We start from the raw sequence: 23472 nt of genomic DNA, 5'->3' as shown, positions 1-23472 counted from the left end.
CTAAACCGAAATATGAAATTACCTTTAGGATCTTTGGGGTTCTAATTAGGAACTGAGAAGTGGTCTGTGGTCACCACCTGCAGAACCATTCCTTTTTTAGGGGTGTCTTACTAATTGCCTATAATTTCCACCTTTTGTCTATTCCATTTGCACAACAGCATGTGAAATGTATTGTCAGTCAGTGCTGCTTCCTAAGTGGACACTTTGATTTCACAGAAGTGTGATTGACTTGGAGTTACATTGTGTTGTTTAAGTGTTCCCTTTATTTTTTTGAGCAGTGTATATAGAGTACTGCACACACTACAATTACTTAGGTTTAAAAATAAGCTCAACTGGACACCTTAATGAGGCAGTGAATGAACTGAGAGAGAAAGCACGCAGGGCAGTCTACGCCATTTAAAAGCTAATTCAAAATGAAATTTGGCTAAAACTAATTGAATATGTCATTGAACCAATTGCACTTTATGGCAGCGAGGTGTGGGGTCCACTTGCAAAACAAGATTTCACCAAATGGGACAAACACCCCATTGAAACCCTGCATGCAGAGTTCTGTAAGATTCCCCTACATGTCCAGAGGAAAACTACAAACAATGCATGCAGGGCAGAATTAGGCAAATATCCACTAATAATAAAAACAAAAAAAATAACAATTAAGTTTTGTAAAATACAGTGACCCCCTCTCATATCACTACCAAGCCCTGCAATGCCAAGAGCTGAGCAAAGAAGAGTCCCCTCATCCAGCTGGTCCTGGGGCTGAGTTCACAAACCTGTTCTACTAACACACTGAAGCCTCAGGACCAGAACATCCAATCAATCAGGATAAACCAAATTACAACACAGTCAAAACAAAACTACATTGCTTATTCGGAAACATAAGCACAAACACAAAGCAAAATGCAGTAATATCTGTCCCTAAATCGACAGTACACCGTGGCTAAATATTTGACCATGGTTACTGATCAAAACCTTAGAAAAACCTTGACAAAGTACAGGCTCAGTGAGCACAGCCTTGCCATTGAAAAGGGTAGACACAGGAAAACCTGGCTCCCTGTAGAGGAAAGGCTGTGCAACCACTGCACAATAGCAGAACCTTAGACAGAGCTGCATTTCCTAACAAAATGTCAAAAATATAAAACAATTAGAGAGTGTCATTTCCCCAAATTTGAAACTCTTATCCAAAGACCTCTCTGATGAGGATAGGCTACCCGTTCTGTTAGGGGAGGACGCAGAGAGCTGTGGGTTGGCAGCGCACTACATTGCTGCCTGCCATAAGTTGAGGGACAGTGTCTGACAGACCAATCAACTTGCACATGTCCTCTACTGTATGTTTATTGTTATTGTATGGTTATTTTGACACTTGGTTATTGTTGTTACTGTTGTCCCGTTGACAATTTTGATTCTCAGTTTTTTTTCGGGCGATATCCTGTATGCAACACCCTGTATATTTGGTTTAGATTACAAAGGCAGTGGTTTAAGGCAACATGTGGGTGTCGAGACATATTCTGTCTGCCGGTATTGCATTTATGCTTCATAGCACCTCAGGGGTAGCAGCTTGGGGGGGGGTGTCCAATGTAAATTTATAGACCGGGGTGGGGGGACCGTTAGTATATGAGCTGATTTAGAAATAACAATGCTTTAACCCCAGGGGTCGGTCTAAACATGTTATATTCCGGCTGTGGGTTTTGACTTTTTAGCCCACACACCGTCTGGGGATAATACATTCGGATTTTAAAGGCTTGTGTGTTAATTTAGCGAAGGTGCCAAGAGCAATTGAAGAGACGCCGACACACTTTTGATGGGGTGTAGGCAGATATCTGTACATACAGTTTGCATGATAGTGCAAACCTTGGTTTCAAACGAACCATGCAGAGACACACACCCCCACCCCCTTTGTTTTTGAAACACACACACCTCCTGGCCCGGCACACGCACACACATCTTTTCAGATATTATTTTTGAACACTGAACCAAACAACAAAAGACGACAAACGAACAGTTCTGTAAGGTGACGACACACACTAAACAGAAAATAACTACCCACACCCACAGGTGGGAACAGGCTACCTAAGTATGGTTCTCAATCAGAGATAACGATTGACAGCTGCCTCTGATTGGGAACCATACCAGGCCAAACACAGAAATACAAAACATAGACAACATAGAACACCAGACATAGAATGCCCACCCCAACTCACGCCCTGACCAACCAAAATAGAGACATAAAAAGGATCTAAGGTCAGGGAGTGACACAGAGCCCCTTCGTTAAAGGTGAGATACCTCTTTAAAACCATTTATTTAATTCAAAATATTTAGTACAGACCTTTTAAAACACGCTATAATTAATTAACCAATTTTACTGCCCAATATTGAAACATGCAATGTTTTTTATGTATAAATATTGTTGTACAACAGTTATACATCATTACCAGATACAGCACTACACTTTTAATAACCTTTAAATATTTATAACTATCTGTTGTAGGAAAGACTGTATTCGTATAAAATAAAACATTGTTTTGAAACGCACATGCCCATTTTCCCAGAAAAGCCTTTCTCCGCGACAGACCGGGGCGAGAGAGAAAACGAGAGATTCCCGTTCGTTAAAGGGTGAGATACAATTTTAAAACCATTTATTTAATTCTAAATCTTTAGTACAGACCTTTTAAAACATGTTATAATTTAAAACATTTACTATTCCTTTCTTACAGATAAAGGGCCTGGTTATAGGTTTTGACACCCGTCCGTTTCCAATTCCACCCAAGCCCCAGCTCCGTAAGTTTTCCAGGCATAAAGTAGTTCACATCCAGACAGGCTTTGGAAAATACATACGAACTAACAGATTTTTGTAGCATCTCTACTATATCGGTCATGTTACTGTGGTCTTTTTTTAAAGTCAATAAACATTTGTGTAAAGTGTACACTTTGGTTTCACAGTAGATTTTTTTAAACCCACCAAAAAACACATGATTTATCCCACAGCATTAATTAATAAGGGTAGAAAATGGGTAGAAAATGAATCTGTTTAAGTGATAAGTAAAGGCCTTTCAAAAAGAGGCTGTCATGATTGACTGTGACACATATTTAACACGTATTGCTTGTTACAGAAGACTACTGTTGTACATTGAATATCCATTCATCCCTGTTACACCTTGATGTGTTGGCTCTCTATGTCTGTACATAGTGTGAAATGCGGTTTCCCTAAAGTTATTACCCCCTAAACCTGAATCTGAAATTAACTTTATGATATTTTCTTAACCCTATTACTTTGAGGTTCTAATCTACCTCTTTCAAAATCCCCCCGGTGTACATGCACCGAACATCCATAGGCTGTTCTCAGATCTCAGATGATACGAAGGAGAGGTTGAACAGGCTGGTAATAGGGAGTGTGACAATGGCGGAGGACAGTTTCAGAAATAGGGGGTCCAGTTTGTCAAGCCCAGCTGATTTGTATGGGTCCAGGTTTTCCAGCTCTTTCAGAACATCAGCTATCTGGATTTGGGTAAAGGAGAAGCTGGGAAGGCTTGGGTGAGTAGCGGGGGGGGGGGGGGGGGGGGGCTGTTGGCCAAGGTTGGAGTCGCCAGGAGGAAGGCATGGCCAGCCATTGAGAAATGCTTGTTGAAGTCTTCGATTATCACGGATTTATCGGTGGTGACCGTGTTACCTAGCCTCAGTGCAGTGAGCAGCTGGGAGGAGGTGCTCTTGTTCTCCATGGACTTTACAGTATCCCAAAACTTTTTGGAGTTAGAGCTACAGGATGCAAATTTCTGCTTGAAAAAGCTGGCCTTTGCTTTCCTGACTGACTGCGTGTATTGGTTCCTGACTTCCCTGAACAGTTGCATATCGCGTTGGCTCTTCGATGCTATTGCAGTTCGCCACAGGATGTTTTTGTGCTGGTCGAGGGCAGTCAGTTCTGGAGTGAACCAAGGGCTATATCTGTTCTTAGTTCTGCATTTTTTGAACGGAGCATGCTTGTCTAATATGGTGAGGAAGTAACTTTTAAAGAATGACCAGGCATCCTCAACTGACGGGATGAGGTCAATATCCTTCCAGGGTACCCGGGCCAGGTCGATTAGGAAGGCCTGCTCGCAGAAGTGTTTTAGGGAGCGTTTGACAGTGATGAGGGGTGGTCGTTTGACCGCGGACCCGTAGCGGATACAGGCAATGAGGCAGTGATCGCTGAGATCTTGATTGAAGACAACAGAGGTGTATTTGGAGGGCAAGTTGGTCAGGATAATGTATATTAGGGTGCCCATGTTTACGGATTTAGGGTTGTACCTGGTGGGTTCCTTGATGATTTGTGAGATTGAGGGCATCTAGCTTAGATTGTAGGACTGCCGGGGTGTTAAGCATGTCCCAGTTTAGGTCACCTAACAGAACAAACTCTGAAGCTAGATGGGGAGCGATCAATTCACAGATGGTGTCCAGGGCACAGCTGGGAGCTGAGGGGGGTCGGTAGCATGCGGCAACAGTGAGAGACTTATTTCTGGAGAGATTAATTTTTAAAATTAGAAGTTCGAACTGTTTGGGCATAGACCTGGAAAGTATGACAGAACTTTGCAGGCTATCTCTGCAGTAGATTGCAACTCCTCCCCCTTTGGCAGTTCTATCTTGACGGAAAGTGTTATAGTTGTGTATGGAAATCTCAGAATTTTTGGTGGCCTTCCTAAGCCAGGATTCAGACACGGCAAGGACATCAGGGTTGGCAGAGTGTGCTAAAGCGGTGAGTAAGATAAACTTAGGGAGGAGGCTTCTGATGTTGACATGCATGAGGCCAAGGCTTTTTCGATCACAGAAGTCAACAAATGAGGGTGCCTGGGGACATGCAGGGCCTGGGTTTACCTCCACATCACCCGAGGAACAGAGGAGTAGTAGGATGAGGGTGCGGCTAAAGGCTATCAAAACTGGTCGCCTAGAGCGTTGAGGACAAGGAATAAAAGGAGCAGATTTATGGCCGTGGTAGAATAGATTCTGGGCATAATGTGCAGACAGGGGTATGGTGTGGCACGGGTACAGCGGAGGCAAGCCCAGGCACTGGGTGGTAAGAGAGGTTGTATCTCTGGACATGCTGGTCTCAATGGGTGAGGTCACCGCATGTGAGGGAGGTATGACAAAGGAGGTATCAGAGGTACGGAGAGTTGAACTACGGGGTCCATTGCAAACCAAAACAATGATAACTAGCCTGAACAACAGTATACAAGGCATATTGGTATTTGAGAGAGACATACAGTAAGGCATAAAGTGATTGCAGGTCTTGATTGGGAGAGCTAGCTAAAACAACAGGTGAGATAACAGTAGCTAGTCAGCTAACACAGCAACAGCAGGTAAAAATGGCGACGACTAGGCAGAGAGGGTCGGGTTAACTACACACAGAGCCTGAGTTAAAACACAGAGCCGACAGATAAAACACAAATAAACAGAATGGAGTACCGTGAATTAATGGACAGTCCGGCAGGCATCAGCTATGTAGCCAAGTGATCATAGTGTCCAGGGGCCAGCTGTAGATGGAGCAGGGAAGCCGCCACTAAGCTAGCACGCGGTGTTTAAAGTTAGTAGCCCGGGGGGGGTGGTCTGCTCAGACGGAGGGGGTCTGCTCAGACGGAGGCCGGTTGAGGGCACAGCGGATGGCAGAGAATCCAAGCCGGATGGCGATGGTGAAAGAGAGGTTGTGATTGTAGAATTGTGTTTGCTAACTGATGCTAGCTTCGTGGCAGTGGCGCTAGCTGCGATAGCTGCAGGCTAGCTGTGAGGATCAGAAGTAGTGGCTCAGGGATTACGGCAGGAATCCGGCGTTGTTGTCGAGAGACAGTCCGATGCTGGTAAATCGGTGAGTAATATCCAGGCTAATAACAGGGCTGGTGTCTGTGCAGAAGGTAAAAGCTGCTAGCAGCGGTTAAAAATGGCTAAGTAGCTTGTAGCTGATTAGCTGGTTAGCTACTGGGGGTTCTTGAATGTGTCCCAAAGTTAAAAAATAATAGCGATTCCGTATCACATTGGGTGAGGTAGTTTACCGGAAGGTATAATCGAATTGAAAAGAGAGAGAATAAAAAAAAAAAATATATATATATATATATATATATATATATATATATATATATATATATATATATATATATACAAGAAATACGGGGAAAAAATACAAATGTACGCGAGAGAACTAAACAGACACGTCTACACTGCTACGCCATCTTGGATCGAACACATCTTTATCATCCTCTCCTCCAACTCTCATTTTTCCAAATATTTCATTCTTCATTTCTTCCAGTTAACCTTTTTGGTTGTTTTGACAATTGCAGTATCACAGTCCTCTTTTTCTCTTTTCTCTAATCTGAGAAATGTTTCTTCTTCACGATTGGCTGATCCTTCTCATCTGCACTGTTTTCCATCAAGTTTTAGGTTGTAGTGCAGAAAGCAGTGCTTGTCTGCTTGGTCCCCTGTCAGTCTGCTTATCATAAATAATCCCCACCTCACTGAACACTCGATTGGGACCGAGGAAGGTGGGGGACAGAAACTTCTTTGCCAATGGAGCAAGTGATTGAAGTCTGTCGTCATTCTGCTTCCACCACTCCAAAGGCAAGCCGCTCTTTCTGTCAATGACAGGCTCTGTGAGGTAACGCTCCAACTCAATTTCAAAACTGCACTGGACTTCAGCCCTGCCCTCTTGGCTTCCAAGGATTCTAGCGTAGAGGCTGTCCACCAGACTGGGTGGCTGATTCATCTACTTGGACTCTTTGCTTTTTTGCACCTGGATTTGTGTCCTCCTCTTCACTTGTCCCATCTACGTCATCTTGGATCGAACCCATCTTTATCATCCTCTCCTCCAACTCTCTCATTTTTCCAAGCATTTCATTCTTCATTTCTTCCAGTTTCCTGAAGAAATGTTTCTTCACGATTGGCGGATCCTTCTCATCTGCACTGTTTTCCTTCTCAACCTCTTTGGTTGTTTTGACAATTGCAGTATCACAGTCCTCTTTTTCTCATATCTTCTCTAATCTGAGAAATGTTTCTTCTTCACGATTGGCGGATCCTTCTCATCTGCACTGTTTTCCTTCTCAACCTTTTTGGTTGTTTTGACAATTGCAGTATCACAGTCCTCTTTTTCTCATATCTTCTCTAATCTGAGAAATGTTTATTCTTCACGATTGGCTGATCCTTCTCATCTGCACTGTTTTCCTTCTCAACCTTTTTGGTTGTTTTGACAATTGCAGTATCACAGTCCTTTTTCTAATATCTTCTCTAATCTGAGAAATGTTTCTTCTTCACGATTGGCTGATCCTTCTCATCTGCACTGTTTTCCTTCTCAACCTTTTTGGTTGTTTTGACAATTGCAGTATCACAGTCCTCTTCACTTTTTCTAATATCTTCTCTAATCTGAGAAATGTTTCTTCTTCACGATTGGCGGATCCTTCTCATCTGCACTGTTTTCCTTCTCAACCTTTTTGGTTGTTTTGACAATTGCAGTATCACAGTCCTCTTTTTCTCATATCTTCTCTAATCTGAGAAATGTTTCTTCTTCACGATTGGCGGATCCTTCTCATCTGCACTGTTTTCCATCAAGTTTTAGGTTGTAGTGCAGAAAGCAGTGCTTGTCTGCTTGGTCCCCTGTCAGTCTGCTTATCTTAAATAATCCCCACCTCACTGAACACTCGATTGGGACCGAGGAAGGTGGGGGACAGAAACTTCTTTGCCAATGGAGCAAGTGATTGAAGTCTGTCGTCATTCTGCTTCCACCACTCCAAAGGCAAGCCGCTCTTTCTGTCAATGACAGGCTCTGTGAGGTAACGCTCCAACTCAATTTCAAAACTGCACTGGACTTCAGCCCTGCCCTCTTGGCTTCCAAGGATTCTAGCGTAGAGGCTGTCCACCAGACTGGGTGGCTGATCTATCTACTTGGACTCTTTGCTTTTTTCCACCTGTATCTGTGTCTTCCTCTTCACTTGTCCCATCTGCTGTGGCTCTGGGATTTGGTTTCCTTAGTAGTTCAGGCTCCTCCTTTTGCTTTCTCTAGTGCTGTCCCTGAGGTGAAGGCATAGCTCTGGTAACGTGGATCCAGGACAGTTGCCAGCACCAGGCACTTTGTCTCCTCGGCCTTGAAGAACCTCCTTGTCAGACTGTCCAACATGGTCTTCCGTAAAGTTTTGATGCCCTGAGTAGAAGAACCCTCCTGCTGTAGCATCAGCTTCAGCACCGACACACTGGGGATGATGCATGCTGCTGTAGAGTTGGAGTGGCTCATCTAAAGTGTCACCTCCATAGGTGCCAGAGTCTCAATTAGGTTAGAGACAATGTCCCACTGTGCAGCAGACAAACTGCTGATGTGTCCGTATTCACCTGCATACACATTCAGTGCACGCCTCTGTACAAATATCCTCTGCAACATGTGTAGTGTTGAGTTTGAACTGCTTGGACGATGCTGTGTTTGGGAAGGCCAAGCTCTTCCTGAATGGCCCTCAGCCTCTGTTTGGCCAGTACAGAGTGGTCAAAGTGAGTTGCACAGTTCTTCAACGCGGCAATAATGTCTAGCACAGCTGACTGGATAGGCCATCATTGATTACAAGCTGTAGGGTGTGTGCACTGCAGCTGAAGTCTGGAAGCTCCGCCTGTCTCATACCATTCACCATGTTTGCGCCACTGTCCCTGAGGACCAGCACTACACGTTCTGTGTGGATTTCCCAGTATTCCAACATGGTCAAAAACATCTCTCTGATGTAGTTTCCTGTGTGTGATCCAGTCATAGTCTTGACATTCAGCACAACCTGCTTTCTTGTCCAGACATTGTCAGTGAAATGTCCAGTAAGGCTCATCAGGGACTCTGTAGTGCCTGACCAGCAGTCAGTTGTGAATGCCATGTGTGGAGCGTTCCCTGCTGCCACCAGATTCTTCACTTTCATCACAACTCTTTCATATGTTTTATCTAGCATTTCTGTGCGAAATAATTTTTCATCTTTGATCCTGTACCGGGGTTCAGCAAGACTAACCAGCCACTTTAACCAACGTCAGACATCACTGTGAATGGCTGGTTGTCCGTGGCAATCATCTCAATAATTGATACATCCATCTTCTTGGCCCTTGGGTCTTTGTCCTGCCATTTTGCTTGTTTATTAAACAGTTGTAAGATTGTAGCTTGCGATGTGTCTGTATCACTTTTCCCTTGTGAAGAATTTGCGTTTGCTTTTTTCACCATTGCTTCCTTATGGGCGTTTGGATGGATGTTCTTAAGGTGATTTCACAAGTTGGTGGTATTTTCTGATTTAGCCGTTGCTGACCCCATGCTTACATCTTTATCACAAATAAGACACCTTGCTTTCCCTGGTGCTAATTCCATGTAATGGTCCCACACTTGTGCTCTGCTTTTTTCTGCCATCTGTAAAACACACACACAGCTCTGAAGTGACAATGATACTGAAGAGTCTGCTTAGGAGACAAATACTCTCAACTGTTTGAATAAAAATAGAGTTTAAGTTACCTGTGATGAATGTTGAAAACAAAAACTGTCATTTCTATATGCAGGAAATCCTCTTTTAATAATGGGCATGGTAAAAATTGACGACCAAAGTGCGAGTCATAATTCCCATGACACCTAGCAAAATCTGAAAAGCGGTTCCTTCATTTATTCCATAGAATATTTTTAGATTCACTTAAAATAAGGTCTGTGTTTCGTGTAGGCTTACACTGCCAATTTTATAACTGTGTAGATATCCATAGGACAAGGTAACTCTGATCAATACTGGCTAAATATAAGCGAAGATACATTTTTTTGTAGAGTGGATTTATGAAAATATGTTGACAAACGTTACCTTATCCTAGTGAGATTTTCACGGGTATCAAAACGCCGAGGCGGTTTAAGCCTGCACGAAACACAGACCTTATTTGAAGTAGATCAAGACATTCTCTATGGAAGACATGAACGGTAAAATAACGAAGGAACCCCTTTCAAGTTCAGCCGCAAGTTAATACAGGAATTATAACGCGTTGACTATTTCTCTCTAAACCATATACTTTTGGCTAATCTGGAAACTATCACCTCGAAAACAAAATGTTTATTCCGTTCCGTATTTTATCTAACGGGTGGCATCCATGAGTCTAAATATTCCTGTTACATTGCACAACCTTCAATGTTATGTCATAATTAGTTCGCAAAGAGCCAGACTGTTGCATATACCCTGACTGCGTGCAATGAATGCAAGAGAAATGACACAATTTCACCTGGTTAATATTGCCTGCTAACCTGGATGTTTTTTAGTTAATATGCAGGTTTAAAAATATATACTTGTGTATTGATTTTAAGAAAGGCATTGATGTTTATGGTTAAGTACACATTGGAGCGATGACAGTCATTGATTGTTTTTTATAAGATAACTTTAATGCTAGCTAGCAACTTACCTTAGCTTACTGCATTTGCGTAACAGACAGGCTCCTCGTGGAGTGCAATGTAATCAGGTGTTAGAGCATTGGACTAGTTAACTGCAAGGTTGCAAGATTGGATCCCCCGAGCTGACAAGGTTAAAAATCTGTCGTTTAGGCCGTCATTGAAAATAAAAATGTGTTCTTAACTGACTTGCCTAGTTAAATACAGATTAAATAAAGGTGTAAAAAAAAAAAAAACGCTGCCCAAAAATACCGATTTCCGATTGTTATGAAAACTTGAAATCGGCCATTCATATTAATCGGTCGGCCTCTAGTTCACGCTCCTTATGGTCAATGATAGGCCACGTAGAATCTATAGGAATCCACAGACAATTGTTGTCAACCAATTCAAACAATTTAGATTTCCAAGTCAGGAAATCAACAATATCACATATGATGCTAATTTGGATATTTAAGGACTTATCTAAAAATATTACGGAATTCTATGATTTTTATCCCACAGTCTGATAGCAGTCTCTGTTTATTATTTACGCAAACGTCCCACCGGCCAATAGCCAGGGAAAATACAGCGAGCCATATTCAAATAACATGATATAAAAATCTAACTTTCATTAAATCACACATGTAAGATACCAAATTAAAGCTACACTCGTTGTGAATCCAGCCAACACGTCAGATTTCAAAAAAGGTTTTCGGCGAAACCATAAGATGCTATTATGTGATGATGGCACATCAGTAAACAACAGAGTAGCATATTTCAACACTGCAAGCACGACACAAAACGCAGAAATAAAATATTAATCATGCCTTATCTTTGACAATTCTTTTGTTGGCACTCCAATATGTCCCATAAACATCACAAAATGGTCCTTTTTGTTCGATTAATTCCGTCGATATATATCCAAAATGTCAATTTATTTGGCCCGTTTCATCCAGAAAAACACAGCTTCCAACTTTCGCCAAGTCACTACAAAATATATCAAAAGGTCATACATCGTTGTGTATTTTTAAACGTTAATAATCGATCAATTTGAAGACGGGGTGATCTGTGTTCAATACAAAACGAAACCAAACTGACGCAACTTTTTTCATAACGTGATTCTCTCCAAAAATGTACTTCATGTGACCCTCATTTACGATAGCCCTACTTCTTCAGTACACAAAGGAATAACAACCGATTTCCAAGGACTGGTGACATCCAGTGGAAGCGGTAGAAACTGCAAGCAAGTCCATTAGAAATCTGGTGTCTCTTAAAAAACAAATTGAAAAGACAGTGACATCAAAAAAATAATAAATTCTGAATGGTTTGTCCTCAGGGTTTTGCCTGCTACATAAGTTCTGTTATTCTCACAGACATGATTCAAACAGTTTTAGAAACTTCAGTGTTTTCTATCCAAATCTACTAATAATATGCATATCTTATATTCTGGGGATGAGTAGCAAGCAGTTCCGAAAGTGAAAAAGCTGCCGCCTGCCATCCAGAAGTTAAACCACCCCCCAGTAACTCGAACAGTATCACCTTTGCAGTTTAGTCGATCGCTATCACAGATTGAGTTGCAGTCTTGTCTGCAACCTAATTCTGTAGTAGACCCTGTGCCATTCAGATTCTCTCATTCTAACAACGGACAGGACAGCCTCACCAAAAGTAAACACACCCATCACTTTCACTGTCAAGGGATAGAGGAAGGCCTAGCACGGGTCTTCTACAAGGTAGTTCCTGTCACATGTTTCCATCAGATGTTGTAATGTTTCAAACAGTCCAATGCAAACCCATCCATATTTGTATAAAGATGAACGGTTGTTACGGATACAAGTATTCTGTGTGTATCCTGTGTGTGTTTCTTTTCTCTCCTCCCCTACTCACAGGTGACAATCATCATTCCTCAATCAGTCATCAATCAGAAGACACCTGCTCCTTTTCTCCTACCCAATCACATTTCCTTTCCCTTGGTTTAAAAACCCTGTCAGTTGTTTTCTCTGGAGCTCGATCTCTTTGTGTAGCAATCTCTCTGTAAATGCCATATGTTTGTAGATCTCTTGTGTGGTTTAGCATCTACATGTCACTTTGTCCGCACCTGTGAGTATTGTTTTTGGTTATGGCGTTTGGGTGTTTGTTTGATGGTGGGAAAAGGGGGTAACCAGACAGGTCGCCCATGGGCATACACTACCCGTAGGTAAACTTTGTTAAATACACTAGTTAGAACTGGGCGGACCACCCACTGTATTTTTGGTTAGTTAGTTAGCTGTTGTTGAAATAGGCTAGTCTAGCTTAGGGGTGTTTATGGATGCTTATTCTATCTTTCCTTGGGTCCAGCTCAGCCCCTTTTCCTACCCCCCCCCCCCCCCCCCCATTACCGTGTGTTTACTAATAAACCCTGAGTTTGACGGTAGAATTTAGTTGTCTGTGGTTATTTCGTTCTCACCATTACTTTGTCACTATTACACTTTGCGTGAGTTATGTTACGGGTCCCATTACCATCCCCCCTAGACTGTCGGGCCAAAAGGGATTCGTAACAACAGTGAACACTCTGAATCAGAGCTGAGAAGGGCATTCACTCATGATGTCACTCTATGACCACACTATGATGGATAAGGGCCTGCTGTTCTGTTGACATTTTCCTTCTGCTTGCTTGGCTCTTTGACATTTCCATGGAGGGCTAATGCTAGCTAGTCTGATTTGGTGTAGGCAGAAACATGTGTCCTGCAAAGCAGGCCCATGACCTACCAAGGGTTTGAATTTCTCCCGCTCCTCATCCCCGAATCCAACTTTCTTTCTATGGCTGTTTATTAGCGAGTGTGTGTGCTGTGTCAGTATATTTCAAAGGAGAGAAGATTATCTTCAAACATTCAAAATATCAATTGTATTGATCTTCTCATTCAATGGAGAAACTGTCAAATGAGAACCTATGGTTTAGGTAGACCTTGATGAGTACAGTTTGTCTGTGATGAATCCCAGCCGGAGTCAATCTGAAATCACGCCATTTAAAGGCCGCTGCACACCCTACTCAAACAGAACGATGGAACGCCGTATACGGTCCGTTCTAAAATTTGAGCCAAACAAAAGTACGTAGAGAACAACGCTCGTTACCTGCAGCGTTTACCATGAATGCGATCTCTGCTAACACGGTCACATTACCTTTTAAAGGCTGCCTTGTCTACTGGCATGATCATATTGACTCCTGGCCTTAATGACATCATTTTCATTGACAACAGAGAGGAGTTGACATAATGACCCAGAGCACTGGAGCAAAGGCCCTCCCCCCTTCACTTCACAATCACTGGCGTCCCTCCCTCCCTTCAGTGTTGTGAATATTTCATGCCCGACCCATATCCAGATAGCTAGGTTAGCCTTTATTTTCGTTGTTTGTCTTGTATGTCTCGAGCTAAAGGGAGTCGGTCAACATCGGTATCTACAGACCTTTTATTCTTAGCTCGGCACAATATCATGTTGGCTTATTCTGAGGAGGCCGTAGGAGGGCAACAACCCAGCAGCAGGACCGCTACCTCCGCCTTTGTGCAAGAAGGATTAGGAGGAGCACTGCCAGAGCCCTGCAAAATGACCTCCAGCAGGCCACAAATGTGCATGTGTCTGCTCAAATGGTCAGGAACAGACTCCATGAGGGTGGTATGAGGGCCCGACGTCCACAGGTGGGGACTTACAGCCCAACACCGTGCAGGACGTTTGGCATTTGCCAGAGAACACCAAGATTGGCAAATTTGCCACTGGCGCCCTGTGCTCTTCACAGATGAAAGAAGGTTCACATGCACATGTGACAGACGTGACAGAGTCTGGAGACGCCGTGGAGAACGTTCTGCTGCCTGCAACATCCTCCAGCATGACCGGTTTGGAGGTGGGTCAGTCATGGTGTGGGGTGGCATTTCTTTGGGGGGCCGCACAGCCCTCCATGTGCTCGCCAGAGGTAGCCTGACTGCCATTAGGTACCGAGATGAGATCCTCAGACCCCTTGTGAGACCATATGCTGGTGCAGTTGGCCCTGGGTTCTTTCTAATGCAAGACAATGCTAGACCTCATGTGGCTGGAGTGTGTCAGCAGTTCCTGCAAGAGGAAGGCATTGAATCTATGGACTGGCCCGCCCGTTCCCCAGACCTGAATCCAATTGAGCACATCTGGGACAACGTGTCTCGCTCCATACACCAACGCCACGTTGCACCACAGACTGTCCAGGAGTTGGCGGATGCTTTAGTCCAGGTCTGGGAGGAGATCCCTCAGGAGACCATCCGCCCCCTCATCAGGAGCATGCCCGGGCGTTGTAGGGAGGTCATACAGGCACGTGGAGGCCACACACACTACTGAGCCTCATTTTGACTTGTTTTAAGGACATTACATCAAAGTTGGATCAGCCTGTAGTGTGGTTTTCCACTTTAATTTTGAGTGTGACTCCAAATCCAGACCTCCATGGGTTGATAAATTTGATTTCCATTGATAATTGTTGTGATTTTGTAGTCAGCACATTCAACTATGTAAAGAAAACATAGTTGAATGTTAGCCAGGATTCTTGCAGATAACCAAAGATTTACAACTTTCAGATGAGACTGAATAAAATGATGATTATGGATGTAAAATATTACAAAATCTTTAAGAATTTATTCGGAAGATAACAGCTCTATAAATATTATTTCGTGGTGTCCCTCTCTAGTTAATTACATTTACATGATTAGTTCAATCAGGTAATATTAATTACGGAGAAATTATTTTATAGCATGTCATAGCAATTAATCTGGCATAGCCAAAGACACGACAAAGTGTTAAAAGCATTCCACAGAGATGCTGGCCAATTTTGACTCCAATGCTTCTCACGGTTGGCTGGATGTCCTTTAGGTGGTGGACCTGCAATGGTGCAGCATTGCAGTTCATGACACAAACCGGTGCATCTGTCACCAACTACCATACCCTGTTCAATGACACTTAAATCTTTGGTCTTGCCCATTCACCTTCTGAATGGCACACATACACAATCCATGTCTCAAGGCTAAAATCCTTTAAGTGGTTTTGACAGGTGACATCAATAAGGAATCATAGCTTTCATCTGGTCAGTCTGTCATGAAAAGAGCAGGTGTTTTGTCTACTCAGTGTTTATCACTAGAAAGATGATTGTTGAAATTAGTAAACCATGACCCAAGGAGTTGATAACATTAGCCAACTAAGTATCTGAGAATCAAGTGTGTTATGTAGCATTTAGGCCTGCGATCAAATATGGTATGACTAACCATTATAATGTCCTCGGCTACAAAGGACCAATGGTGTACATTCAGCAGGCCAATGTTAAGACCTATATCTCTTAGTGACATTGTTATAGCTGTAAGTTGTCATAAAAAGATGAAATTATCCTGTCGTACATATGTGGTGGCTTCCCATGTGGACAATATATCTGTCTAGAGATAAAACGGACTAGTGACCTCCCTGTGTCGTTAGTTCTTTCATCTTGAGGCTGTCAAAGGTCTCTTCATTTATTTCAGAATGGATGGGCTTTGGCGTCAAACCTATTCATTTCAGGAGCTGGAAAAAGTCCATTAAATTCAGAGATATCTGATGTTCCAAGGACAAAAGTCTGGAAAATGAGCAATCACAAGCAGCGTTGTTGAAATAATCATCTCTCCAGATGAAAGGGGAATAGTCTTTGATAAAAACACTTTTTTTCCAGGCTTAAAGGGTCAATTAGTTTCTACTTATTTCTCATAAGATTATTATTTTCCATTCTCTAGCTAAAAGGGATCAAATTACGCAAGACCTTATCTCAGAGTAGATTGAAACGGGCTCCACTGTCTTCAGTGCCAAAATCTGCTGCATCTGAGAGAAACGCACGTTGAACTAAGACTGAGAGGAAGAGGTAAAGTGAGGCCCAACTATCCTGAAATCGGTCTCCTTTCCTGCAGGTGGAATTTATATATATATTATTATTTTAAATTTTGCCCACCAAGCAAGGAGTTTGTCTGGAGGTCAATGAGTGTCGAATTTGACCAACAAAGAAATTAATGGCTTATTTGTTACGTGAGGTTTATTTGATTGAATAGAAGTTTCATAATAAGGAGGACACATGACATCCCTGCAAGCAGGAGCTAGACTGCTTTTATTGGAGGGTATTTTCATCCATATCGGGTTAACTTTTTGTACATAGTCCCCCCATTTTAGGGGACCAAACGTATTGAGAGCGATTCGCTTGTATTAGAGTAGTCAAGGGTTTAGTATTTGTTTCCATATTGCTAGCACACAATGATTACATCAAGAGTCACTTTTATTATAAGAATAGAATGTTACTAAACACTTCTACATTAATGTGGATGCTAACATGATTACGGATAGTCCTGAATAAATTGTGAATTATGATGAATGACAATGTTTGCAACTCAAATATCATACCACCAAACATGCTAAGTTCTCACCATTATAATAATGGGAGATTTGCGTTTTTTTGGGGGGGGGTTGATATTTATGCCTCTAACTTTCTCATCAATATTCAGGATTATCCATATTCATGGTAGCATTAACAGTAATGTCGTGTTTAGAAACATTCTATTCTTATTTACAGAAGTGATTCCAAAATGACACTACGTTGTTTACTATTCATTTCTATTGTGCAGAACATCATCTGAAACACAACCAAAACAAACAGCAAATGCATCAAACAAGTTTGTAGTGTGACAAGCTTGATTTAATCACTGCATTCTAGGAATATGGGACCATATTAGTGAATTTCTCAATACTTCTGGTCCCCTAAAATGGGGCGACAATGTACAAAAAGTATTGTAATTTCGAACCAATTTATCCGATATGGATGAACATACCCTCAAATTTTAACCTAGTAGTCATATTAATTTGAAATCCAAAGTGCAGGGGTACGGAGCCAAAACAACGTGTCACTGTCCCAATACTTTTGGAGCTCACTAGAGTGACTAGTTTGAAATGCTTTTGCCAGCTGTATTTGACGGGGTTCCCTTTGCTTGACAATGTTCCTACATCTCCGATCAGATTTAAAGGACATAAAAGTTGGAGAGATTAAATGAAACCCATTTGCTATGAATCGGGCTGGATTTTGAAGTTCATCTTGACGAGTATGTTTTTGAAGTAATTGCAAAAAGGTTCCTATGTAGTGACAGGACACAACACCTTTGACTCCCATCTAGGCTTACATCAAATACAGTGAGCTGTTTGTGTAGTGGTGACTCCAGGGCTCCTAGTTGTAAAGGAGTGTGGTGTGGTTTCTTGCCCTCAGCCAATGGTGATATTCCCACAGGGATTTCACACACACATCATAAATGGCTCTGTAGAGCTCTGTAGAGGTAAGTATGTACAAAATGTGTGGTCAAGGAAGAGGTCAAGTATTAAGGAGATGTTTGTGTACAATATCTAAAGTAAAGTGCAAGTAAGCACATTCTCTGCTGTAGCAGCTGCATGTTTCACGTTTATGTGAAAATGGGGGAACTTTTGTGAACAGACGGTTCTCTAACCGAATTGGTTTGACCTGGTTTGTAAAAGGGATGGCACCTCTTGGGACATTGTGAAGGGTGAGGAGATTAGGGCTGGGTGATATCAAATTAAGTCGATTATGCGTCTCATATACTCAGCAAAAAAATAAATGTCCTCTTGCTGTTGTCACAAGCCGGCTCATAGCCTGTGACAAAAATGAGGGGACACGAACAACAGGTATAGGCCAATTCAAAAGTGTTCTTTATTATTAAACAAACTATTAACTTAAACTAAGAAATAGGAATGAGGTGTGGATGTATCATAATGTAAAGTGTATGTAAAGTGCATGGGTGCATGAATATGTGTGTGTGAACATGACTGAGTGAAAACTATGCAAAACTAAAAAGGAACAAACAAATCATGAGCATACCTGGAGGAGCAGAGAGAGAGAGAGAGAGAGCAAGAGGTGATTAGTAAGCAGTTTTATACCCTGAGCCCAGGTGGCTCCAATCACTTAACGACCCTCCTCTGCCTGCAGGAGGAACCGCCCCCTGCACTGCAGAGGAGCCGTGACACCCCCCTCCTTAAAATGAGGGTCCCACCCTCAACCCAACTTCCTCCAACATATTCAAAATAATTCAAATTTCCCAAAAAACAAATAAACAAAAATACCAATCCCGGCTCCTAGCAGTAGCCCCGTGTCCCCCAGCTGACTGTCCGCCCCTCAAACTCAGCAGCCCTGGTACCTGGGGAGCAATTTAAGAGAAAAGAGGCGCAGACAGCCCGTAGGGGTCAGCAGAGAAAAGATACAAGCTAGGTTAAAGGAGCACGGGACAGAGCATCAGCAATGATATTATCCTTACCACTAATGTGTCTAATATCAAGGTTGAAAGGTTGCAAGAACAAAGCCCAACGCATCAGGCGCTGGTTTGGGTTTAGCAGGGACCTCAGAAAAACAAGTGGGTTGTGGTCAGTGAACACAGTTAAATGGGTCAAACCAGAACCAACATAGACCTCGAAGTGCTGTAAAGCCCAAATGAGACCTAAAGCCTCCTTTTCAATTACAGAATAGTTTTTCTGATACTTATTAAATTTTCGGGAGAAGAAACTGACTGGACACTCAACCTTGTCGTCATTCTCCTGGAGAAACACAGCCCCAGCACCGATTTGACTGGCGTCTACCTGCAATTTGAAAGGTTTCCCAAAATTTGGTGCTGCCAACACAGGTGCCAAATACAAAAGAGTCTTAACTGCATCAAATGCCTCTTGACACTGGGTGGACCAGATAAATTCAGCCTTGGCCTTCAACAGATTGGTCAGTGGGGACACTACTACCGAAAAGTTTTTACAAAACGCACGGTAGTACCCCGCCATTCCCAGGAAGCGCATCAGTTCTTTCTTTGTAGAGGGCTGTGGGAACTGCTTCACAGCCTGAACCTTGGCTTCTACGGGACAGACAAATCCATGACCAACAACCTTGCCAAGGTATGTGACTGTAGCTTTGGTAAAATCACATTTTGCCAAATCAATACCTGTGTCCAACAGACTGCATCTCTGTTTCCAGTTTTAGTCTCTTCTCCTCAGATACACGATAAAATCTGTGTTTGATAGGCTTAGCATCTCCGATGTCTATATCATGTTCAATTAAGTGGGTTTGTGATGGAGTGTCAGAAAACAAAACAGGGCAGTTTCTAATAAGAGCTACCAATTCATCACGTTTCTCAGAGTCTACATGATCTACCAAAACCCCAAGGTTTTGCAAAGTCTGGGAGTTTTTCAACCGTCCTTGTAAGACCTCATCTGAAACTCTAACTTCCTCTTCTCCCCCCTCCACCAAATTAAAGCCACAAGATGTAGGGACTGGGGCAGCAGTCAACACTGACCTCACTGCTGGAGTGCCTTCAACTTTGCTTAGATCACGGGAGTGATAACATTTTAACAGGTTCACATGGCATAATTTAGAGGACTTCCTATGACTAGGGGTTTCAATAAGATAGTTCAAATCTGACACTTTACGCAACACAGTGAAAGGACCACAGTATTTTGCCTGAAAAGGTGAACTTACAAGAGGCAGAAGAGCAAGTACCCGATCACCGGGACTAAACTCACGCAGCTCAGCCTATCCGTCATATTTCAGTTTCATTTTCCGTTGAGAACATTTTAGTTTTTCTTTCGCTAGTTCACCAGCCCTATACAACTTCAACCTAAAACCATTTACATAGTCAATAAGGTTCCGAGGTGGTTCCTCAGGCAAACAACCATCCTGCAACACTGCTAAAGGCCCACGCACCTTATGGCCAAACACTAAGTCATTTGGGCTAAACCCTGTGCTTTCCTGCACTACTTCACGAGCAGCTAGTAACAGCCAAGGTAACCCCTCCTCCCAGTCGGCAGACAGTTCCGTACAATATGCACGAAGCAAGGATTTTAAAGTTTGATGAAAACGTTCCAAAGCTCCCTGGCTCTGGGCATGGAACGCAGTAGACTTGTTGTGTTTAACTTTAAGCTGTTTGAGAACCTGAGCAAATAAATGAGGTAAAGTTAGACCCCTGATCTGACTGGATGGTTTTTGGAATCCCAAATGTTGAAATAAATTGAGTTAAAGCTTTAACTACTGATTTCGAAGTTATGGTACGCAAGGAAAAAGCTGCCGGATATCTGGTTGCTTGACACATAACAGTTAATAAGTAGCTATGACCTGACTTGGACCTTGGTAATGGCCCAACACAATCGATAATAAGATGCTCAAAAGGTTGCCCTACGGCTGGTATTGGATACAACGGTGCAGGCTTTACAACCTGATTTGGCTTGCTTGTGCGCTGACACGTATCACAAGTTTTAATAAACTGAGATACATCCCGCTTTAAACGTGGCCAGAAAAAATAACGAAGTATGCGATCATAAGTTTTACGAACACCCATATGACCTGCCACATCACCATGTGAAGTTTGCAACACTTTATTTCGCAAAGTAGTAGGTACAACTATTTGAAAGACTGGTTCTCCTAGACCCTGATCATAGTGTGGAACCCATTTCCTCACCAACAGCCCATCAAGAAGAAAATAACACTGAGCACTATTCCTCACCACTGAATCAGGAACCACTTTATCAAACAGATCAGCCAAAGTAATATCGGCTTTTTGCTCAGCCATCAATGAATCTCTAGAACTAGTCAACTGTTCTGTCTGGAGTTTGACTGGCAACTCATGACTTTCTGGCTTACTCTCAATCTCCTTACGAGAGGCTGCGCGGGTAACCGCACAAACTGGAAATACCTCAGGAGACACACAGTTCTGATCCGGAGATTCCCTTGCAGGGGACACTGAAGGTTGCTTCTTACAGATGTTTAATTTGCCATCTGCCCACACCTTACTACCTGCCAAGTCATTCCCCAAAATCATGTGTACTCCCTCTACTGGCAACTGAGGTCTAACCCCAACATCTACATCACCCTCTACCAGACCACATTTTAGGGTAACTTCATGTAAAGGACAAGAGAATGGAACTAAACCCATACCACATACCATTACACAACGGCCAGTATCAGACTCTTTAGAGAACGGCAAAACAGATTCCAGAATAAAAGAATCTAAAGCTCCAGTGTCTCTTAGGATCTTGATTTTAACATTCTGGTTGCCATCTCCCAGGGACACTACACCATCTGAAATAAAGGCTGAAAAATCACAGCGGGAAAACTGAGAATCAAACTCAACTAGTGGCTGAAACAGCTCACCCTGGTGGTCAGAGGCTGTAACAGGACTTGCCATCACAGCAGGTTTAACTTGAACTGACTGTTTTGATTTAAGCAGAGGACAATTTTTCTTCCAATGTCCTTCAACTAAACAGTAGCGACAGGTATTAGCATTAACCGGTCCTTTAAGTCCTCCAGACTTAAACTTCTGCCCAGGCCTTTGGAAAGAAGCCCCCAAAAAAGGTGACCTACTATTCCTAGGAGTAAAGTTATTTTCATGGTACATGTCACTGTTTGACTCAAAATGGCTTTTATGTGTTAGCCTGTACTCATCTGCAAGGATTGCTGCATCACTTGGAGACTTAACTTTACGTTCATTCATGTATGTAGCAACCTGGTCAGACACAGAATTTTTGAACTGTTCTAACACAATCAAATTAGACAGACCCTCAAAAGTACTAACTTCAGAAGCTGTACACCAACATTAAATGCAGAAGTCAAGTCACAAACAAACTCAGAATAGGTTTGTGAATCTAACTTTTTCCTGTAACGAAAACGTTGACGATATGCCTCTGGCACAAGCTCGTAGACCTTCAGAACTGCTGATTTAACTTTAGCATAAACTTTACTGTCAGCTACACTCAGTGCTGCAAAAGCCTCACGTGCTTTACCTGTAAGTACACATTGCAACAACATAGTCATGTCCAAATCTGACCAAGCTCTAGCTTCCGCAATACGCTCAAATAAAGTAAAGTATGTGTCTGGATCTGACTCAAATTTAGGCAACAAACGAAGATTCTGTGAAACATCAAACTGTGGTAGTCTTTCTCAATTGCTCTATCTCTAATTGCATTTGCAACAGTTCCCTCTGCTGCTCAAAAGTTAATGAAGGGCTAGACTGAAAACTTGCACCCTCACTACTAGCAGACTGACCGCCAAAAACACCCATTTCCCTAAGACCCTGCTTTAAGCTAGTTTTAACAGTCTATTTAATTTTTTTATCAACAATCTCAATCTGATAATGTTCAGCAATTTCAATTAACTGCTCCTTAGTACACAACTCTAAGGCTACCTCTGAAGGAGCTTGAACAAAACTACACAAAATGGAAGACATTTTCCTCAACCAATACAACTATTACAAAATGCTCAAAAAAACACAACTCACCTGCTGTCAATCTGGGTTCAAGGACAGGAGCCACACCCCACTATCCTCCAAAAACTACTAACTAACTGGCCCTGGTCTTCGTGCAGTCACATGTGGTGGGGTTTTATGCACACAAAACCAGTGGAGTGGAAAAGACAACCAGAAACTGGCGGCCCTCCCATAACCACGGAGGTGCTCCCGAGCCGATGTAGGGGAAAACGGAAAGGGATGCTCTACCCACGTTCACTGCCACCTAAAACAAAATCACCACAAGCCTCCTATTGACACTTGCTGATATGCCTGAACAGGAGAGGACTCCCACCTGAACAAAACCCAGAAAAACACAGAGTGAATTGCTTAGCTACCAAGCTAACTGAACCAAAAGAACACATGGCTCTCAACTCTCTCTTAAACAAAATTGGCCCAACCAAAACATCCACTCAAACAAAAAAAATTGTCAATCTGAACTAAACTAACCCAAGTTAACTACTATCCCGGACGAGTCCCCACTTGTCACAAGCCGGCTCATAGCCTGTGACAAAAATGAGGGGACACGAACAACAGGTATAGGCCAATTCAAAAGTGTTCTTTATTATTAAACAAACTATTAACTTAAACTAAGAAATAGGAATGAGGTGTGGATGTATCATAATGTAAGGTGTATGTAAAGTGCATGGGTGCATGAATATGTGTGTGAACATGACTGAGTGAAAACTATGCAAAACTAAAAAGGAACAAACAAATCATGAGCATACCTGGAGGAGCAGAGAGAGAGAGCAAGAGGTGATTAGTAAGCAGTTTTATACCCTGAGCCCAGGTGGCTCCAATCACTTAACGACCCTCCTC

The 23472-nt window shown here is 42.5% G+C and overlaps 1 pseudogene; it reads right to left on the bottom strand.

The window, feature by feature from the left end:
- Positions 1 to 7723: 7723 nt before the first annotated feature.
- LOC129856096 (zinc finger BED domain-containing protein 4-like) lies at positions 7724 to 9361 on the bottom strand (annotated as a pseudogene).
- Between the last annotated feature and the right edge of the window lie 14111 nt (positions 9362 to 23472).

The sequence above is a fragment of the Salvelinus fontinalis genome, chromosome 5 (assembly GCF_029448725.1).
Source record: "Salvelinus fontinalis isolate EN_2023a chromosome 5, ASM2944872v1, whole genome shotgun sequence".
NCBI lineage: Eukaryota > Metazoa > Chordata > Actinopteri > Salmoniformes > Salmonidae > Salvelinus > Salvelinus fontinalis.
Note: the sequence above shows the minus strand (reverse complement) of the source record. Positions and strands in the feature narration are given on the sequence as shown.